The sequence below is a fragment of the Grus americana genome, chromosome 1 (assembly GCF_028858705.1).
Source record: "Grus americana isolate bGruAme1 chromosome 1, bGruAme1.mat, whole genome shotgun sequence".
In the NCBI taxonomy this organism is placed as follows: Eukaryota; Metazoa; Chordata; class Aves; order Gruiformes; family Gruidae; genus Grus; species Grus americana.
The window spans coordinates 20,792,938-20,811,762 of NC_072852.1; the positions used below are offsets into that span (position 1 = coordinate 20,792,938).

The 18,825-nt window shown below is 45.4% G+C and overlaps 1 pseudogene; it reads right to left on the reverse strand.

The window, feature by feature from the left end:
* Nucleotides 1-1,832: 1,832 nt before the first annotated feature.
* LOC129197603 (A-kinase anchor protein 1, mitochondrial-like) lies at nt 1,833-18,266 on the reverse strand (annotated as a pseudogene).
* Between the last annotated feature and the right edge of the window lie 559 nt (nt 18,267-18,825).

The window sequence follows — 18,825 nt, forward strand, 5'->3', positions numbered from 1 at the left end:
GAGCCCTTTCTCCCTGCCCGCATCAGGAACAAGAGGGAATACTCAACCCTTCCAAGCCACACAGTCCTGAGCAGTGCTGGTGCTACACAAGGAAGTTCTCAGCACCAAGATTTCTCCACAAGAACCCTGCTCAGCAGTCAGGCTTACAAGCTCTGGCTTTGTTTTGGATTTGAACACACACAGTATGCTAGGGGGCAGAAAGGATAACAGCAGCAGCCAAATCAGCAACAAGGCTTTTCCAGACAGCTCTCATGTACCTGTACCACTAGGACTGCACCTTTGGTCATCTCAACAACAGCAGCGTCAGCTTCAGATGAAAAGTGATCCTCACCTTTGTAAAGAAAAGAGCAAGAGAAAACAAATGAGATATTCACAGGCTCTAAAGGCCAGAAGGGACTATTAAGCTAATCTTGTCTGACCTCCTACATAAGTTAGGCCAGAGAATCCTCACCTACCATTGCTGTAGGCATTTGCTGAAACCAGTCTATTAAGCTGGAGATCACACAAGTATTATGCCTGCTGTGTTGCTGAAGGGAAAGGATGAAGCGCTTTCTAAAGCCACTAGCTAAGTTAATGTGAATATAAGTGACTGATGAATTAGGAGGCTTTAAAGACAGAGAAGTATACTTCTGCAGTACCTTTGAGCTGCCATTAGTATTTTGATCTTTAACAAACTAAGCTCAGGGGCTTCAGGACTTTACTGACCCTGCACAGAGCACAATACTGTAAACGGGAGCTCAAAAGCATTTGTAAGGCAGGCTGGCTGACACCTGAACAGTGCCAAATGCATTCTTTGCAAGCAGCAGCAGCTCAAGTCTCTCGGCCTGCACAGCTAACGTGGGTACTGTTGCTAACTCCATGTCTGTAATGCAGCAGGAAACGCTCGTGTCCCAGGCAATACAGTTACAATCTACACTGTAGACCGGACATAAGAGTTTTCATTTTGCAGGAAAGTTGCCTATTTCATACCAAATTTCTGCAAAATAAAGTTTCTCCTTTGTGCTCCCCACCCTGAGACCATTTCCAGCAGCAAGTGAACTCCTTACAACCCCACAAATACTGAAAGAGGTCGATTACCTTGGGGAACATGCAAAACACTGACTTCTCCTAGAAGCAACTTAAACTCTGCCATCCATCTAGTCTTTGCAGGGCCTGTACCTCCCGGCGTCTTGCCAGCCACAAACCCAGAGGTGAACCATGGCCTGACCCTCAGCTCCTACAGCCACCCCTTCCATACCCAGAAGGGCAGCTTTTTAGACACCAACACAGCATGCATCTCTAACATCACTAGAAAAGGGGGAGGGGGAAGAAAAAAAAAGGCAAAACAGAAAGCATTTCTAGGCAGTGACTGACATTCTTCCAGTGCTTGGAGGGTAGTCTTTTGAACACAGAACTATACATGTCAGTCATTTTAGTAGGAAAATGTCAGATACTTGTCTAGCAGATTAAAAACTAACTTTGCATTTACAGCTACTCTGTGACAGAAGGCAGCAGAGTAGTTACAGCTACTTCACCTATACCCTGCCAGTCCTGCCAACTTGTTGTTTCGTAGAGCAATTCATTCTCTCCTCCATGCAGGAAAAAAACCTGGACATTTATCATCTTTCCCCTGGAATCTGACAGGTTGTGCCATGCTAGCACATTTAGAAGAATAAAATACAATTTTTCCAATCTTTGCTCTAGTCACATCAGAGGCTGCACTTGCAATAGGAGGGAGAAAGTTTAGACAGAATCATTGCTTGTACACAGCTGGCATCCACTTAAACCTGCAGAAGCACCACCAACAGTACGTCTTGAGAGTTCCATTACCTGGAAGTGATACCACATTGTCTAGTAAAACTTCTGCTCCTTGGAAAGGTAGTGATAAGAAATCAGACCTTAAAGAAAAAAAAATTAATCATAATAAGAAAACAAACTGGTTTTGAGGGCATCTGCGAACCAGCCACATGGATATAGCATACTACAACAGCAGTGACCAACAGCCTTCCACCCTGACATCAGCACAGCCAGCAAGCTGGGACTTACCCAGGCAATCATAAGGAGATAATGAAGTGTCAATGGTGTTGGTGTGGGTAGAGCATAGATGTTGGTGAGGCACAGCTCCTTGAACTTCTTGCAAATCAGGCTCAGTACTTTTTCTACTTGTTTCTACTCTACTGGAAGAAAAAAATCCCATAGAAAGTCAGTAGCACAGACATGCTGAGGACACCCCCACCATGTGAAGCAATATAGTTACCAAAAGCATTCTGCACTACAACAACTTAAGCTTTAATAGATTGGCCATGTAGCCTGATATCGGACCAATGTGAGCAACTCAGACCACCAGGCCCCAGTTTCAACAGTTTTAGCTTCCAGCATGAACCCAATTCACTGGCAGGTATTTTTCAGCCACAATTAATCTAACATCCTTCACAGTCAAGACTGCATTTGCTGATACATGCCATAGCTCCTTCTTCAAGCCTGAAGTGATCCTGCAAAAGGCATTCGTTAAACTACAGCAGGTGAAGATGTTAAAAAGCATTCTCACCTCTAGAATAGAGGGTTCACATGCCAAGGCACAGGCGACTTGGCATAGTCCTCTACTGTAACAGCACTGAGCAGAAAAGTTTTGTAAAGCACTAGACTCACAAAGCCACTAAATCTGTTTAAATTCCTTGCCCATCTAATTAAGGTCCCCAAGCTATGTACTGGACCACAAAAAAAGAGACATTCCACTTACTTACCTTCGATGTGACAGGCTTGGGAGTCACAGAAATAAGGCAGCGTTGACACATAAATTTTGGCACCAGACAAGACACTTGCTTCAAGAAGTTCATAAATCTTCCTTGTTTGTCAATCAAGCAGCCAACTAAATCCTTCATGAAAGAGACAAGAAAGCAACAGTCAGGAAGAGGAACGGAGATCAAACAACACTGTTCTCTGTGGCTTATTCCACCCACATTCCCAGTTCATGTAGTATAGGGCCAGTCAGGATAAATAAAGGCAATGCTGGACCAGTACAGAGTTCAGCTGGTCTGTGATAACTCAAGGTAGATGCAGATCAGTAAGCACAGCTGATTTGCATAGATCCATCTTCACATCCTGTAGAGTGACATAAAGACAATGGGACAAAACCAGGCCTGGTAAAGACTACTGTCTTCCTACAATCAAGCTACTTTTCTTAAAGTGACAGCCTGTCTTCACTAACCACTGAAACGTATTTTTCTGCCGTAGAACTGCTTCCTTTGGCTGTGTTTTACTGATCCATTAAAATGTGTGTTACATGTCTTCACTGGGCATCCAAGCACTCATGGCAGCATGCTTATCCTGCCGGGAGCTGCTGTCTCACATTACTGGCTGTCAGTATTCAGGTCTGCTGAGAAGCAGAACTGTGAGAGCAATGCTGTGCAGGACAGCCACAAGTGATTTTGCATATATAAAGCAAGGAGGAAGGTATGAATGCAGTCCTAAAAAACCACAATCTCTCTCTCAACCCAAAAGAAACCTCACTATAAAGACAGAGACAGGGAATAGCGAGTTGAACAACCAGCGTTACTTTGGGTGTTGCCCTGAAATGCCTCTTGTTTACAGCTGTGTACTGGCTCTTCACTCCTGTTGAGTCTTAATGGAGCTAAATGCTTAAATCCTCTTTTTTTTTGTTGTTGTTGATCTCCCTGGGATGGCACTGAGCCAGTACCAGACTGGAAGAACCAGAAGATGGCTATGTAGGACAGGGCAGGATGTGTGAGCAGGCCAGCAGCTGGTTACCTTTGGGACCTCTATTTCCCAGATAATGAAGTTGGACTTGCTGGATTCTTCTTCTAGCTTAGAGTTCTGGCGAGTCACTGTCTTCCTCATGGCACGGCCACTGTCCACAAAATCCATGCTTTTGGCATCTGAACCTACAAGACATGCACACGTGTCACCATTTACAACCCACGCAATCCAGCTACCAGACACAAGGCCATGAAAATGCAGCATTTCATAGAGACATTACATTGATCTCTTCCTAGTGAATCAAAAAAAACTTCACTCAATAGCCAATGTGACTATTAAGCAGGTATCCTTTATTGCAGCACTGGGAGTCGCACTGGGATATCTCCATGAACATGTGTCTCGATGAGAAACAAATTGTATGTGATTTATATTACAAAAGAGTTACATATTCATTAGGTTTTTGAGAAATTTAATACATATTCATTACTATTCTGGGAACTCATGAATATATGCTAATGTCCTGATACGCCTGCGCAGTTTCTTCCTCAGGTGGTCATCAGGGGTCATCCTCCTCAAATCTTCCTCTTTCTCCTCTTCTTCAGTGTACACAGCTGGATGACCTCTTCTTCATTATCTCCACTTTGCAAGCTCAGCAACCTTGTTATCCGTCCTGCCCAGATGGTCCCAGGCTTGTTGGCATATTGGGTTCCCTTTATCAGGATGCCTCAAACTTTGTGTCTTTTTCTAGTTCATACCCAAGGACTGTTCCCTAATTTATGGCTTCTCTTATCCTGTTTCTACATTCCAACTATTTTACGAATTGTTTTCTTTCATACTGGAGCATGAGACAGGCGAAGCCTGAGTTTGTAGGGCCTGACTCAAGTGTTGCCAAGTTATATATTCTGTTTTAAAATTGTTCTACGCTAATTAGTTTCCCTTATTCACTATGCATTCATTTGGGATGTTCCTGTATCAAGTTCTCCAGTATTTCAGAAAGGGTAAAGTCCTGTCACACATAACCTACTGAAAGTTTCCTTTTATACCTGAAGAAAAACCTGCACACCTCTAGGAATGCAAGAGAGGCCTGAGTTTAGCAGGAGTTCCTCAAAATAGCAACACCTTACACAGCAGCAAAGACTAGACACTAAGTCAAAGCTACCAGCTGAATGAGAGCTATGCTAACATTAACACTGAACTGCTGATGCAGTGAGGTATTTTGCATTTTCCCCATGGATTAAACAGGGTTCTTCAGAGGGAGTTCAGCACGCGGGGTGGGGGAGACACGCAAGCTGTTCATCTGCTCTTTGCACTGACATTACATTCCTGCCCCAACGGTGGATGCACAGTGACCTGAATGTCAGGTGTGCACACTACTAGCTGTGGTAGGGGATTGCCTCTTGCATAAATTTCTCATATGCTTGAAGAAACAAGGTGCCAAAGCTGAGCCATGTTTTGTTTCCAAACCATCAGCTGATACTAGGAATACTTCTACTAGGGAAGGGGGCAAAATCAAACAGCTTCCTCCTGGTCAGATCCCAGATACAGTTGGTGTAACACAAGGTTGATCCTTCCTCCAGATTAACAAGCAGAAGCATGAAGATCCTCACTTGCTTGCAAGTATTCAGACCATCCAGTGCAAGACCAAAGAGAAAAATAAACACAACAGCTGCTTCACATTTGCTACTTCTTAACTAGTAACACAGAACAGATGCCTAGAAAGTGAAAGGCAAACAGTGCAGCTGTTTGCCATAGACTTCCTAGACGAGGATAAGGATTTAAGTCTCACAGCCTGGGTGTGAGGGTCAGCTGTAGGACCTCTTATCCAACACAGCCACATTATCAGCTTTACCTGCTGTATCCCCTCTCCCTGCCCTTCAGCTCAGTGCAGAGATTTCAGCCCTAGTCATTAGCAGGCTCCACAACACACTCTTGTACCTTCTTGTCACACCAACATTCACAAGGCAAAACCATTTTCTTCCTATGGTTACTCTCACTAGTGAAAATGTTTTGTGGGTTTAATCCTTAACTGTTGGCAAACTCAATCCCCATGTCTTGCAACAAGTAATGTTCCAACTGCTTTGTAGCAATTAGAAAAGGCATACTGTCATTAAGGGCTGTTGGCACCACAGGGTCTTATAAAGGATTTTAACATCCATCTCCAAGGTCCCATGGGTTAACATTTGCTCAGGCAGCGTTGTATTCTGCCAGGCACACACCATCCAGGATCTAGAAGGTAAAAGCAACACAGAGACAGAGGAACTCCTTGAACATTGCTCCCTCTTGGGATTTCTTGATGTGCACCTACCCTTCCATACAAAAAGGCTTCAGGGTAATTGGTCTGCAACCAACTGATTTTATCACAATTCCTCAGAGCACTTCCCTGGTTCATCCAGCAGCACCTCTGGAAGCTGTAAGGCAGGTTTCTTTCAGCAGCAGCCCATAAACACAGATAAGAAACCAGTGCTTACTAGAGGCTGCCAGAACTGAGACAGAAACCATTTGTATTAGCAGGTCTCAAACCAGCAGGGTGTTCAACAGCCTGGCCTACATCCAGACACGGCCCATTTCACTGGGCTACTCAAGCACATGCTTAGCTTTAGACAATAAACTTTGTGCTGAAAGGGGACCAGCCTGTTCACCCCTTTGCAATATACCCTGAAGATCACCCAGCTAACACTGGATCCTACAGAGATGGGAATTCTGAGAGCAAATGCATACCCATCTGCACATGAGGGCTAAATATTCATCTACTGGGGAAGTTAAACATGAAGAGGATTTAGCTGAACATGTTCTGAAGCAGAAGGGTTATAGCACATAAAATGCTTGTTCGCCATGTATTCGTAGGAGGATTTTCAAATCCCTCACCTCCTGAGTGATCTCCATCCATCCCTGCTGCCCTGCTACACTCACGCTCAGCAAGCGCGTCTTGGGTTGCAGATATCCTCAGTGAGTCTGAATGCTAGCCTGATGCAACAGACAGCATTGTGTTGTGCAATGGGTCCCTCACACTTGTCCCACCTTCAGATGCATATGTGCCACACCTAGAGTCCCCCATAACCAAAGGTGACTTTTCCAGTGACCCTCCATGGTTTTCCACAGGAGTCCTCTCAACTCCTTGGGACTCATTTCCTTTTGGCTGGGTGTCCTCCTCCTGACACACAGGTACAGTACTGGCAATTGATTCAGACATCTCTTCTTCCCTGGACTGCTCCAAACGGGCAGACTCCAAACTATCCGGTGACATGGTCACTGCAGAATCCCTGTGACTTGATAAAACTTCAGCTTCATTATTGAGAAAGGCTTGTGGGATATTGGCTTCCTTCTCCATTCCCAAGGAAAGGGCTGTCACACAGCCAGTATTTGATGGCACAATTTCTGGTATCTGGCTTTCCTCAGGGGGCTTAAATGAAGAATCATGTGGCTGGTCTGCATTGCTGATCTCCTCCGTGATTCCCAAAGACTCTCGTGTCAGTGTCATTGATGCTGATGGCCACTGATCTTGGTTAGCACTAGAGCTTGAATCCTGCATCAGGCTAGCATCCAGCACTGCAAGTTTCGCCAGTGCCAGACTGGGTTCACAACACAGCTGTACCATAAATGTTCCAAGACACAGGAAGGTCTCCCTGCAGATACACTGCAGGTCTCCCCAGTTCTCTGCTTGAAAGGCAGCATCACATTCCTGAGAGTTTCATAGGCTGACAACACACACTTCTCTAAAACATAACTCACTGAAGGTGAAGTGCTTTGCAAACGTTCTCATCCACAGTATTGCAAGAGGCTGGTGTACAACAGGTCTGTAGTTGAGCAGGAGCTAAACAGCAACATGCAGCCACTCCATTTACTTTTACCCACAGAGCCTAGGAATTCCTAAACAAAGAGCAACTACAGCCTGATGAAGCAAGTGTCTCCCAACAACCAGAAGTCCCTCAAAAAGATTTCGCAGTAGTGAAGATGGGAAATATGCTATAACACCCTTATAACAGTGGTATTTGTCCAGCAAAGGCAGCCTGGATAGAGACATTACTATTTAGGAACCCAGCTCCAAAGTTTGTTCTACATCTAAATTTACTACGTTAACCACTGCTACTCCTCTGACTTTCTAGAGTTGAAAACTGTCTCTTATTCTAGAAGGAGTGTGAACCCTTCCCTGCCTGGACACCGCTGAGACTCGTGTGCCAGTCATGCTCTTCCATTTACAAGCCTCACCTGGGTTATACGAGGCAGGGCTGACATGCCTTTCCTTTTTGTAGGAAAGCCTACAGCTGGAATACAAAGCAAAACAGTTACCCACATCCCCAAAACAACCTTGCTGCAAAGCACTTACAGGTTATATTTTCACTGAGCAGAAATTAAAGCAAAACACCATGTGTCTGACAATGCTTACACATGACAGACTTTTTAACCTGCTCAACCAAGCGGTTGAAAGATGCAGCACACACTTCTTTTTCATTTCCTCCACGGGATTGCTCCTAAAGCCCACATTCATTTTGCAACACGTTTAAGAGCGACAAAACGCTCTCTATATTGCTAATTTATCAGCCAGTTCAGGACTGCAGGGGCAATGGGATCATTTAAACACATGGGGGGAAAGAAAGCCTGTTTTTTTCCTGCCAGCAGCAGAACAGAAAATGGCAACTTGTCAAATCACATGGTCTTAAACACTGCCAAACTGGAGGGAGCCTGGCCTGACAGTCCTTGCACTCTCCAGGCAGGAGCAGCCAGCTGGGGAAGCGCAGCTGCTCCAGAGGCTTTGGACCAGAGACGATGAGCTTGCAAAAGCTAGAACCAGTGCGAAGCGCTGGATGCCCCAGTGCTGTTTCCCAATATGAAGGGCTCCATGCAGTCCCGCAACAAAAATAGAGCTGAGCTAGCATGGAGCTCACACACTGTATGCGCTCCCCTTGCACCACCAGCCTCATCCACTTCCTTCTGGCATGTCAGGAATCTGGTCGAAATGTCACACCTTATATCAAGACACGGCCATAGAGCTGCAGCTAGGACACGAGATTTTTCCAACTTGCTAAATAATCCCGACAGTAAGTCAGGATGGGATTGCAACACCAATGGGAGAGTAGGGGTCAATTCTCCAAATCTGTATCCTGACATGATTTATGGAAAACTGATAAAGATCAGGGAGATGAGGACAAGAATGAATGTGCACGCTTACCTACCTTAAAAAAAAAAAAGCCAAGGACAGTCAACTTATTCTACGTGTTTGCATTAGGGGCCCACAGCAGTTTTAAGCCCCCTTGTTTCTCTAGCCAGGACAAACAACCCTTCAGCATGCACATCTTTATAAGGTTAGAAATAAAGTTTGCAGCACGAGGTTCGCGGAGGAGCCAGATAATTAATTCTCAAGGTCCGAGAGGGGAGTTCAGCAAGCACTTGCTCCAGATTTTCAGGGCTTTCAAGAAGGTGTGTCCTGGGGGCAAGCTGCTTCAAGTGTCTACAAGGAGACAAGGACTTTTCCCAAGTGACTGAGCCCCTGTGCTCTGCAGGGATGTACTCCACAGTGCTGCCAGTCCCTGCCTTCCTCCTGCCCCAGCACTTGAGAGGTTATATTTCCAGACCCCAAAAGCGGAAATCAAGGATGGAATTAAAGACCATCCTGAAGGATCACAGAGCAAACAAGCAGGCAGGTAAATTGGAAATGTAGCTACAAAAGCAAGGCCAGGATGCCTCCCTACAAACCTTATAGTTAGCGATACAGCACTCAGGAAATAAATACTCTGAGTGAAAGAGAACTGGGCAAGGCCAGTACTGTTAGAACTAAATGGGACCACGTGGGCTCTTAACATTTTCCATGCTAAAAACAACCAGTAGCACATGCCTCCTATAAGGCAGAGCATAAGAACAGTTCACAAAACCCTAAGAACTGGAGGCCGTACCATTAAGATTAAAATAAGATAAATTACTGCACAGAAACAGGCGTAGAAAGACTTGACCCTGCCTTGCATAAAGTCTGTTTTCTTCAAAAGCTGAATTGGCATTTGGTATTGGAATATCTGAACTACAGCTTCTTCTTTTTTTATATGAAGATAGAGACAGACAGTTCTCAATGGAGGACTACCTGCTTCTTCCAGGTCCTGCTGGAAGGCTTCTCTTGGCAGTGGTTCGAACTGGAGAGCAGAACTGTTTTCTACCCAGACAGGTTAGCATCGGACAGATATGCGAGGTCACAACGGCCTGCTGTGTCACCGGGCTGTAAGCCCATCACACACTCCTGATCGCCAGGGTGTCAATCAACCACAAGATTTTGCAGCCTTTCCCACACTCTTCTCACAGGCCAGCCTGGTGTACCACCATGAAAACCAACATCACCCAGAGGTGAGAGCCCAGAAAATGTGACTCAGTAGCTACAAACATCCAAAGACAGGTAGGAGCTTGGCAAGCAAGATCTCAAACTGGATGGCACTTATTTTAAAAAGAAGTGAACAGGTAAGTTTCTCTATACTTAAATGATTAAAGGTAAATGTTCTGCAGCAACTTCTGCTTCAAACACCAGTACTGAGAGACAAGAAAAAAACAGATACCCCTTAAGGAATACCACCTCTTCACAGCCCAGTTAACATGGGCTACAGAGCTCATGAAACAGTTTCCTCTGTGAATGAAAACTATTAACGAAGCCACTCCACAACCTTACAATATTTAAGAATCAACAGTCCTACTTGCAGAGGGATAAATTATGACATAAGTAAAAGGCTAAAAAGCTAGTGGTTTTAGAGCTAAACTAGAGCTGTGGAACAGGAAACACCACCAACAGCAGGCTGTCTTTTATCTCTAAGATAAAACTGCTTTCAGTGGAATAAGCTTCACTGAAGTTCTTGCAACAGCTCACTCTCCGCCTTTGCAGTTGAAGCTGCTACACTGATGGCCCAGGCTTCATTAATACTTCATTTTACAGTCGCTGTTTCTGTATATTTTCTCCCACTCAGGAACCAAATAGCGGCCCAGCACAGCTCCGCAGCTCCTGCAGTATCACTTCTAGACCAAAGCAGCACTTGGAACACTTTCTATTTACGTACTCAAAAGCAGAGGTTTACAATAAAAGTATCAGCCTAGTCAACCTGTAGTTTGTTGGGGTTTTTTAACAGATGTTTTGGAAATCACAAAGAAGGTCATATATATGCAAACACCGACCACCAGCAACCCTCACCACCTGCACTGCCTCTTGGATTAATGCAAGGCCCTGAGCTGATCACTCCCGCTATGCAATAAGCCACAGGTTACACTTTGCAATTAACATTAACCCTGTCAGATTATCAAGTTCCTTACTGTACTTTACATCTTGTCACCTTCCTGCTCCAATCGTTTCATTATTTATAGTTTCCTCGACCAATTCAGTGTCTCCCTGTCAATCCTCTGTTACAGAGGAAGGCAAGATCAATTTTTCACCGCTTTGCCAGAAAGGTCTCTCAGATACAGCAGCAAACTTCAGAAACCACTTCTGCACCACTTCACCAATACCACCTTTATCTTTCTTGGCTATTCCTCAAAACGTGGTGGAGGTTTTTGTTGGGGTTTTTTCCAGTTTTGGAGTCCGCTCCAGAAGTGGAGTCAGACCAAATGTTCTGCTTCTTCAAGCTAGCCAAAGAAGTTTAGCACATAAGCCAGAGGCCACATGAACTTTCTACTATCACTCGGCTTTAAACTGCAGAGAAAGTCCTCTGATTCAGACTAACACACTCTTTGCACAGGTATCCCTGACTGGGGAATGAATACCACTTTTACAGCCAAGAGGCTAAGACATCAGTTGTTGGAATTCTTTCTGAACAGCCACCTCCTCAACACAATTACCAGTCCAGAATCAACTCTTTTAAAAGCATTTTTCATAGAAGACTACAGAGAATCAGTCCTCCACAGTACAGGCAAAGCAGCTTTTATTACCTTTATAATCTACCAACACATTGCAAAAATTTTCTCCAAATCCAGATTTATCATCTTTCATTCTTTTTGGCATTTTCACCCAGGTTTGATAATAGAACAAATTATTTTCAAGAATTTCAGAAAAAATAAATTCAATACTTATCAATTTGTGTTTACTTCTACACCAATGAAGCTAATGCAGCCCTTGCTATGGGCAACATAGTGTAGCGTCCACTACAGATGCAGCTTATAAATTAAAAAGCAAGCAGCTACATTGTGGTGGGTTGACCCTGGCTGGAGGCCAGGTGCCCACCAGAGCCGCTCTCTCACTCCCCTCATTCACTAAACAGGGGAGAAAAGGTATAACAAAACACTTGTGGGTCGAGATAAGGACAGGGAGAGATCACTCACTAATTGTTGTCACGAGCAAAACAGACCGAACTTAGAGAGGGAATTCATCTAATTTATTACTAGGCAAAACAGAGTAGAGGAATGAGAAAATAAAATCAACTCTTAAAACACTTCCCCCCACCCCTCCCATCTTCCCGGGCTCAACTTCACTCCCGGCTTCAACCTTCCCCCCCTCAGCGGCACAGGGGGACGGGGAATGGGGGTTACGGTCAGTTCATCACATGTTGTTTCTGCCGCTTCTTCATCCTCAGGGGGAGGACTCCTCTCATCGTTCCCCTGCTCCAGCATGGAGTCCCTCTCACGGGGTGCAGACCTTCAGGAGCAGACTGCTCCAGCGTGGGTCCCCCACGGGGTCACAAGTCCTGCCAGCAAACCTGCTCTGGCGTGGGCTCCCCTCTTCACGGGTCCACTGGTCCAGCCAGGAACTTGCTCCAGCATGGGCTTCCCACGGGGTCACAGCCTCCTTCAGGTGCCTCCACCTGCTCCGGCGTGGGGTCCTCCACGGGCTGCAGGTGGAATCTCTACACCCCCTCATCCTTCCTCCATGGGCTGCAGGGGGACAGCCTGCCTTACCATGGTCTTCACCACAGGCTGCAGGGGGATCTCTGCTCCGGCGCCTGGAGCTCCTCCTCCCCCTCCATCTGCACTGACCTTGGTGTCTGCAGAGTTCCTTACATCTTCCCACTCCTCTCTCCGGCTGCAAAAGCTCTCTCTCTCTAAGTGTTTTTCTTCTTCTTAAATATGTTATCACAGAGGCACTGATTGGCTTGGCCTTGGCCAGCGGTGGGCCTGTCTTAGAGCCGGCTGGCATTGGCTCTATCAGACACAGGGGGAGCTTCTAGCAGCTTCTCACAGAAGCCACCCCTGTAGCCCCCCCGCTACCAAAACCTTGCCACGCAAACCCAACACACAAGGGACACAGAGCAGACACTAGCAGAGATCCCCACACCAGTTGCCAGCAGTTGCTGCATATTCCTGATTTTGGCACACCCCACAAAGCAAGGGAAAACACCAACATTCAGATGAATTAAACTTTGTGATGAACAACAAGAAGTAACACATTTATCGCCATGGATGCAGACAAAGTAGTCCAGGGCTACTCTAAGCTCCTAAGGAAAAAAGCCCACCACTTCCAAACTAATATGCATTTGTTTGAATCTGATGACTATGGACTGCATCTTGGAAAGCAATCTGGGATACAGGAAAAGAGCTGAGGGAGACCCACTTGCTTCCAAACCCTAAAACTGCAGCATCTCTACTCCCTTGGGATGGTGCTAGCACCTCAGGACTGTCAATCTGAATTATATTCTTCCTCTTCTACTTTGACATTTGGTAAGCAAGCCTCCTGGATCACAGCCACCCTGCTCCTACATCCCACAGAGATGGTAACATCTCCATTTCACCTGTTCAGCAAACTCCAGCATTGGGACCAGCTTCAGAGGAAAAAAATCAGTATACAATGAGCCAGAAGAGCACTGGTGTGAGGTGAAGAAGGGTTAAGACAGAGAGACTACCATCTTCTCAAGAGGGAGGGCTGCATTATCCACCTCCCGTGGAGCTGCACCTTCCCTGGAAGCAGCTCACCGCAGCAAGCAAAGCCTCAGCACTGCCACTTCCACACTTTATTATTTTATAGCCCCATGTTCTGGCAAAGTTGCAGCCAGAGAAAGCAGCAACAATTCTCTCCTCTGTGCACAACCACTGACAGTTTGTAGTTCTCTGTCCCAGTACGAATCTAGCCCCAGGGAATAAAGCTTCCCTGAGCAAAGAAAAAGCCCTGGAGAGAAATTCAGAAGAATTGCAAGTGAACTCGTCTGGGCACTGCACACACCTGCATCAGACTGACACAGAGTGCAGGGTTCTTCATTTTCTCTTGACCTTTCATGTCCAGCCTATCCACCGCACCAGACACTGGCAGGAGAGAGCTACGAGGTCACAGCCATAAGGCTGAAATGCAAACCCTCCACAAGAGGTTGGCTCCCACCCAACAGAACTAATTTAATTACAGGACACCCCACCTAGCAGGGAAGGTACTCAGTAAGGCACTGTTGAGCAGCTGAACCACTGAAGTTACAGAGCTGAAGGACAGACAAACTCTTTCACCGCTATACAGCAGCTTTTTCCTCCCGTTACCCAGAAACTCCATCCAGAGGAAGATTCAACTGGCAGGCGATTTGAAAGAGCAAATTCATACAGACTGCCTGCAACAGCGGCAGAGAGCTGCTGTGCATGCACAGCTCAGCATGCCACGCACCACGCTCAGGCTATCAATACCATGTTAACCACCCACAGTGCAAGCAGCCAGCTACCAAATTTCTACCTGGGAGATCATGCCTGATGGTGAAAGCCATCCCTCAGCAGATACTGGAGGCTAGCAAGGATTGAGAAACCTTGTGAAGTGAAACCCTCTTCCTGGGGTGAGAAGCAAGGACATTGTCAAACTTCGCTGACTTCCAATCCCACTACTCCCCCACCAAAAATCCAGATGCTTTATTCTTCATCTATCACTTACCTAAGCAGCACTGAGTTGTAGTCAAGAGCATCTACAGGTTGTGTGTATATTCTGCAATGAACCCAGCTGATTGGTTTTAATCCTCAAGATCTGGAGGACTGATATCTGGAACCCAAGGCAGTACTTTAACACCCTCTGCTCTCTGCACACCTAACACAGTCGGTCCAGCCCATGCCTTCGCTTCTTTTCATCACAGAGAGTGTGAATACATCCTACTGCCAGAAGAGACTTTCCCAGTTGCAAGGTGCTCCAATACCAAGGTAAGGACAAACTGTTCCTGGGACACCAATTCACATCATTGCACTGCTTGGCTTGAACAAGAAACCTGTCAACATTTTAAAGAAGGGATTTTATAGCTTGCACAATAGAAACAGACTCCCAAGTTTCACTTTTCAACACACAAGTGTGACAAAAGGGATGTCCTGAGTCCAGAGTAAATTAATTCCACAAATATATAAGTTTCAAAAGTCTTTAGTACCAGTACTCAGACTACAGCTTTCTAATAAGTAATTCATGATAAAAATAAACCCAGTTTTCAGCTGGAAGTAAAAGGAACCCCAGGAGATTTGAAGCTCGACCTTTCTGCATCTGTTGAAAAGCCATCAGGATCTTATCTCACCTGCTTATCCTGTCTTCCTAACCCTACATTGCAAGAGGTCAGGAAATGAAGGCTCTTTGTCATCACAGTTTAAGACAGCTTAAAATTTGAGCTTTAATTGAAATGGAAAGAAACATTCCAAGAGGATATATGTTTTATAGATTTAACTAAGTTACCAAATTTAGTTTTCATTGGATGTTACTGCAAACATCAACATTAAATCATTAGCACTGAATAGAACTCAAGAAAAAGGATACAACCATACCATATCAGAAGGGATTGGACCAAATGCTTTTGTAGGCAACTATGCAAATGTGTGATACACTGACATGTTAGATCATAAGATGTAAGGATATCCTTGAATCCACCTGAAAAAAAACTTCTGAGGACTGACTACATCAACGTTTTCCTGGCAAGTATTTTCTCTGCCAGCAATAAATCCCAGCTCAATACATATCTAAAATGATATACATTAGAGGGCATGTGTTTAAGAGTATTAAGTCAGCTTAAATTACTTGGGCAAAATTTTAATATGTGATAGAAATCTAAAAAGGAGAAAAAAATTGAGAAAGAAAACCACTGCAATATTAATGCCAAGTTGTTAGGTTTTTTTTTTTTTAAACAGATCTGTACAGCAACATAGCAAAGAATGCAGTGATCACAATTCAAACCAGATAGCAATCTAAAGGAATGCTAATCCCATATACAGCAGAGCTGAAATACTCCCAACATTCAGACACTCCAAATATGTCGGCTACCCTAATGCACTCTAAACCAGTTCTACCTACATAGGACATTTTGTATGAAAATATTTCTGTAAAGTTCCCTCCGTTTCCAGTGTTTTTCTTGTACAAAATATTACAATATTTTTTAAAATATATTTACAGACCTGCACAGCCAGAAAAATATAAACTACAATTGAGCTTGGCAATCAGTTCTTTTCTTTAAATACATGACATTTCAGAGAAAAAATTGTAGTGGTAACATTTTGTACTTCAAGCATCTGCATAGAGAAGCTTTCTTCCTTAAGCATATCAAGACTAAAAACCATGACTGCAGTGAGGCATGTGCCACACTAAGTGCAACGAATGCAATTCATCTACCTCCTGGCATAATGAAGACACGAGATGAATGTTGTTTGTGCAGGTTAGTGGCACAATATAGAAAAATCCACAACCGAACATTCAATTCCTTAATAACATTCATTAATTTCATAGGCAGGGAATGTTAAAAAAGGGCAACTAATGTAACTTTTAGGAAAAGCAGACACTAAGTTCATGGGGTGTTACACATGTTGAACAGAAATGCAACCACAGTTAATGTTTCAGGGGCATTTGCTAGCTTCAAGCAAGCACCAGGGTTTTAAGGTTTTTTTGCATTCAACTTTTGCATAGAAGCCATGGAGGATTTTTTTTTGTTTTAAAGCTACAGTATCTGTCATTACGGCTTTTAACAACCCACCTTTCACAGAATCACAGAATCCCAGAGTGGCAGGGCTTGGAAGGGACCTCTGCAGATCATCTAGTCCAACCCCCCTGCTAAAGCAGGATCACCTACAGCAGGTTGCACAGGTTCACGTCCAGGTGGGTTTTGAATATCTCCAGAGAGGGAGACTCCACAAGCTCTCTGGGCAGCCTGTTCCAGTGCTCCATCATTCTCAGAGTGAAGAAGTTTTTCCTTATATTGAGATGGATCTTCCTGTGTTCCAGTTTGTGCCCATCGCCCCTTGTCCTGTCACTGGGCACCACTGAAAAGAGTCTGGCCCCATTCTCTAGACATCCACCCTTTAGATATTGATAAGATCCCCTCTCAGTCTTCTTTTCTCCTGGCTAAACAGACCCGGCTCTCTCAGCCTTTCCTCATACAAGAGATGCTCCAGTCCCCTCATCATCCTCGTAGCCCTCCCCTGGACTCTCTCCAGTAGTTCCCTTTCTTGAACTGGGGAGCCCAGAACTGGACACAGAACTCCAGATGTGGCCTCACCAGGGCAGAGTAGAGGGGGAGGATAACCTCCCTTGACCTGCTGGCCACACTCTTCTTAATGCACCCCAGGATACCATTGGCCTTCTTGGCCACAAGGGCACATTGCTGCCTCATGGAGAGCTTGCTGTCCACCAGGACTCCCAGGTCCTTCTCTGCAGTGCTGCTTCCCAACAGGTCAGCCCCTAACCTGTACTGGTACCTGGGGTTGTTCTTCCTTAGGTGCAGGACCCTAGATGCACTTGCCTTGTTGAATTTCATATGGTTCCTCTTTGCCCAATTCTCTAGTCTGTCAAGATCTTGATGAAGGGCAGCGCAGCCTTAAGGGTGTATCGGCCACTCATCCCAGTTTTGTATTGTCAGCAAATTTGCTGAGGGCATGCTCTGTTCCCTTGTCCAGGTCATTGATGAGTATGTTGAATAAGACCGGACCCAGTACTGACCCCTGGGGCACACCACCAGCTACAGGCCTCCAACTAGACTCTGCGCTGCTTATCACAACCCTCTGGGCTCTGCCATTCAGCCAGATCTCAACCCACCTCAGTGTCCACTCATCCAACCCACACTTCCTAAGCTTGCTAACGAGGATGTTATGAGAGACGGTGTCAAAAGCCTTGCTGAAGTCAAGGAATACAACATCCACTCCCTTCATCCACCCAGCCAGTCATGCCATCATAGAAGGCTATCAGATTGGTCAGGCATGATTTCCACTTGGTGAATCCATATTGACCCAATAACCTTCTTCTCCTCCACATGCTTATTGATAACCCCCAGAATAAGTTGTTCCATCATCTTTCCAGGGATGGAGGTGAGGCTGACTGGCCGGTAGTTTCCTGGGTCCTCCTTCTTGCCCTTTTTGAAGACCAGAGTGACATTGGCTTTCCTCCAGTCCTTAGGCACCTCTCCTGTTCTCCAGGACCTTTCAAAGATGATGGAGAGTGGCATAGCAAGAACATCTGCCAGCTCCCTGAGCGCTCGTGGGTGCATCCCATCAGGGCCCATGGATTTGTGGATGTTGAATTTGCCTAAATATTCTCTAACCTGATCCTCCTTGACCAAAGGAAGCTCCTCCTTTGTCCAGACTTCCTTTCCTATCTGCAGTGTCTGGGATTCCTGAGGGCTGGCCTTAGCTGTAAAGACTGAAGCAAAGAAGGCATTCAGTAACTCCGCCTCCTCTGTATCATCCATTACCAGGGCCCACATTTTCCCTAGTCTTCCTTTTGCTGCTGATGTATTTGAAAAAGCTCTTCTTGCTGTCCTTGACATCCTTTGCCAGGTTTAATTCCAAGTGGGCCTTAGCCTTCCTTGTTGCATCTCTACATTCTCTGACTACATCCCTGTTTTCCTCCGAAGTGCCCAGTCCCTTTTTCCACATTCTGTAAACTTCCTTCTTCCCTTCGAGTTTTTCAGGAGCTCCTTGCTCATCCATTCAGGCCTCCTCCTCCTTTGCTTGTTTTCTTATTCTTCAGGATACACCGATCTTGAGCTCAGAGGAAGTGGTACTTGAATATTGACCAGTTCTCTTGGACCCCCCAACCTTCTAGAGCCCTAACCCATGGGATTCTCCCAAGCAGGTCTTTCAAAAGGCCAAAGTTAGCTCTCCTGCAGTCCAGGGTTGTAATCCTACTTGTTGCCCTGCTCCTTCCACACAGGATCCTGAATTCCACCATCTCATGGTCACTGCAGACAAGGCTGCCCCCAACCTTCATATCCTCAACCAATTCTTCTCTGCTCGTTAGTACAAGGTCAAGCAGCACCCCTC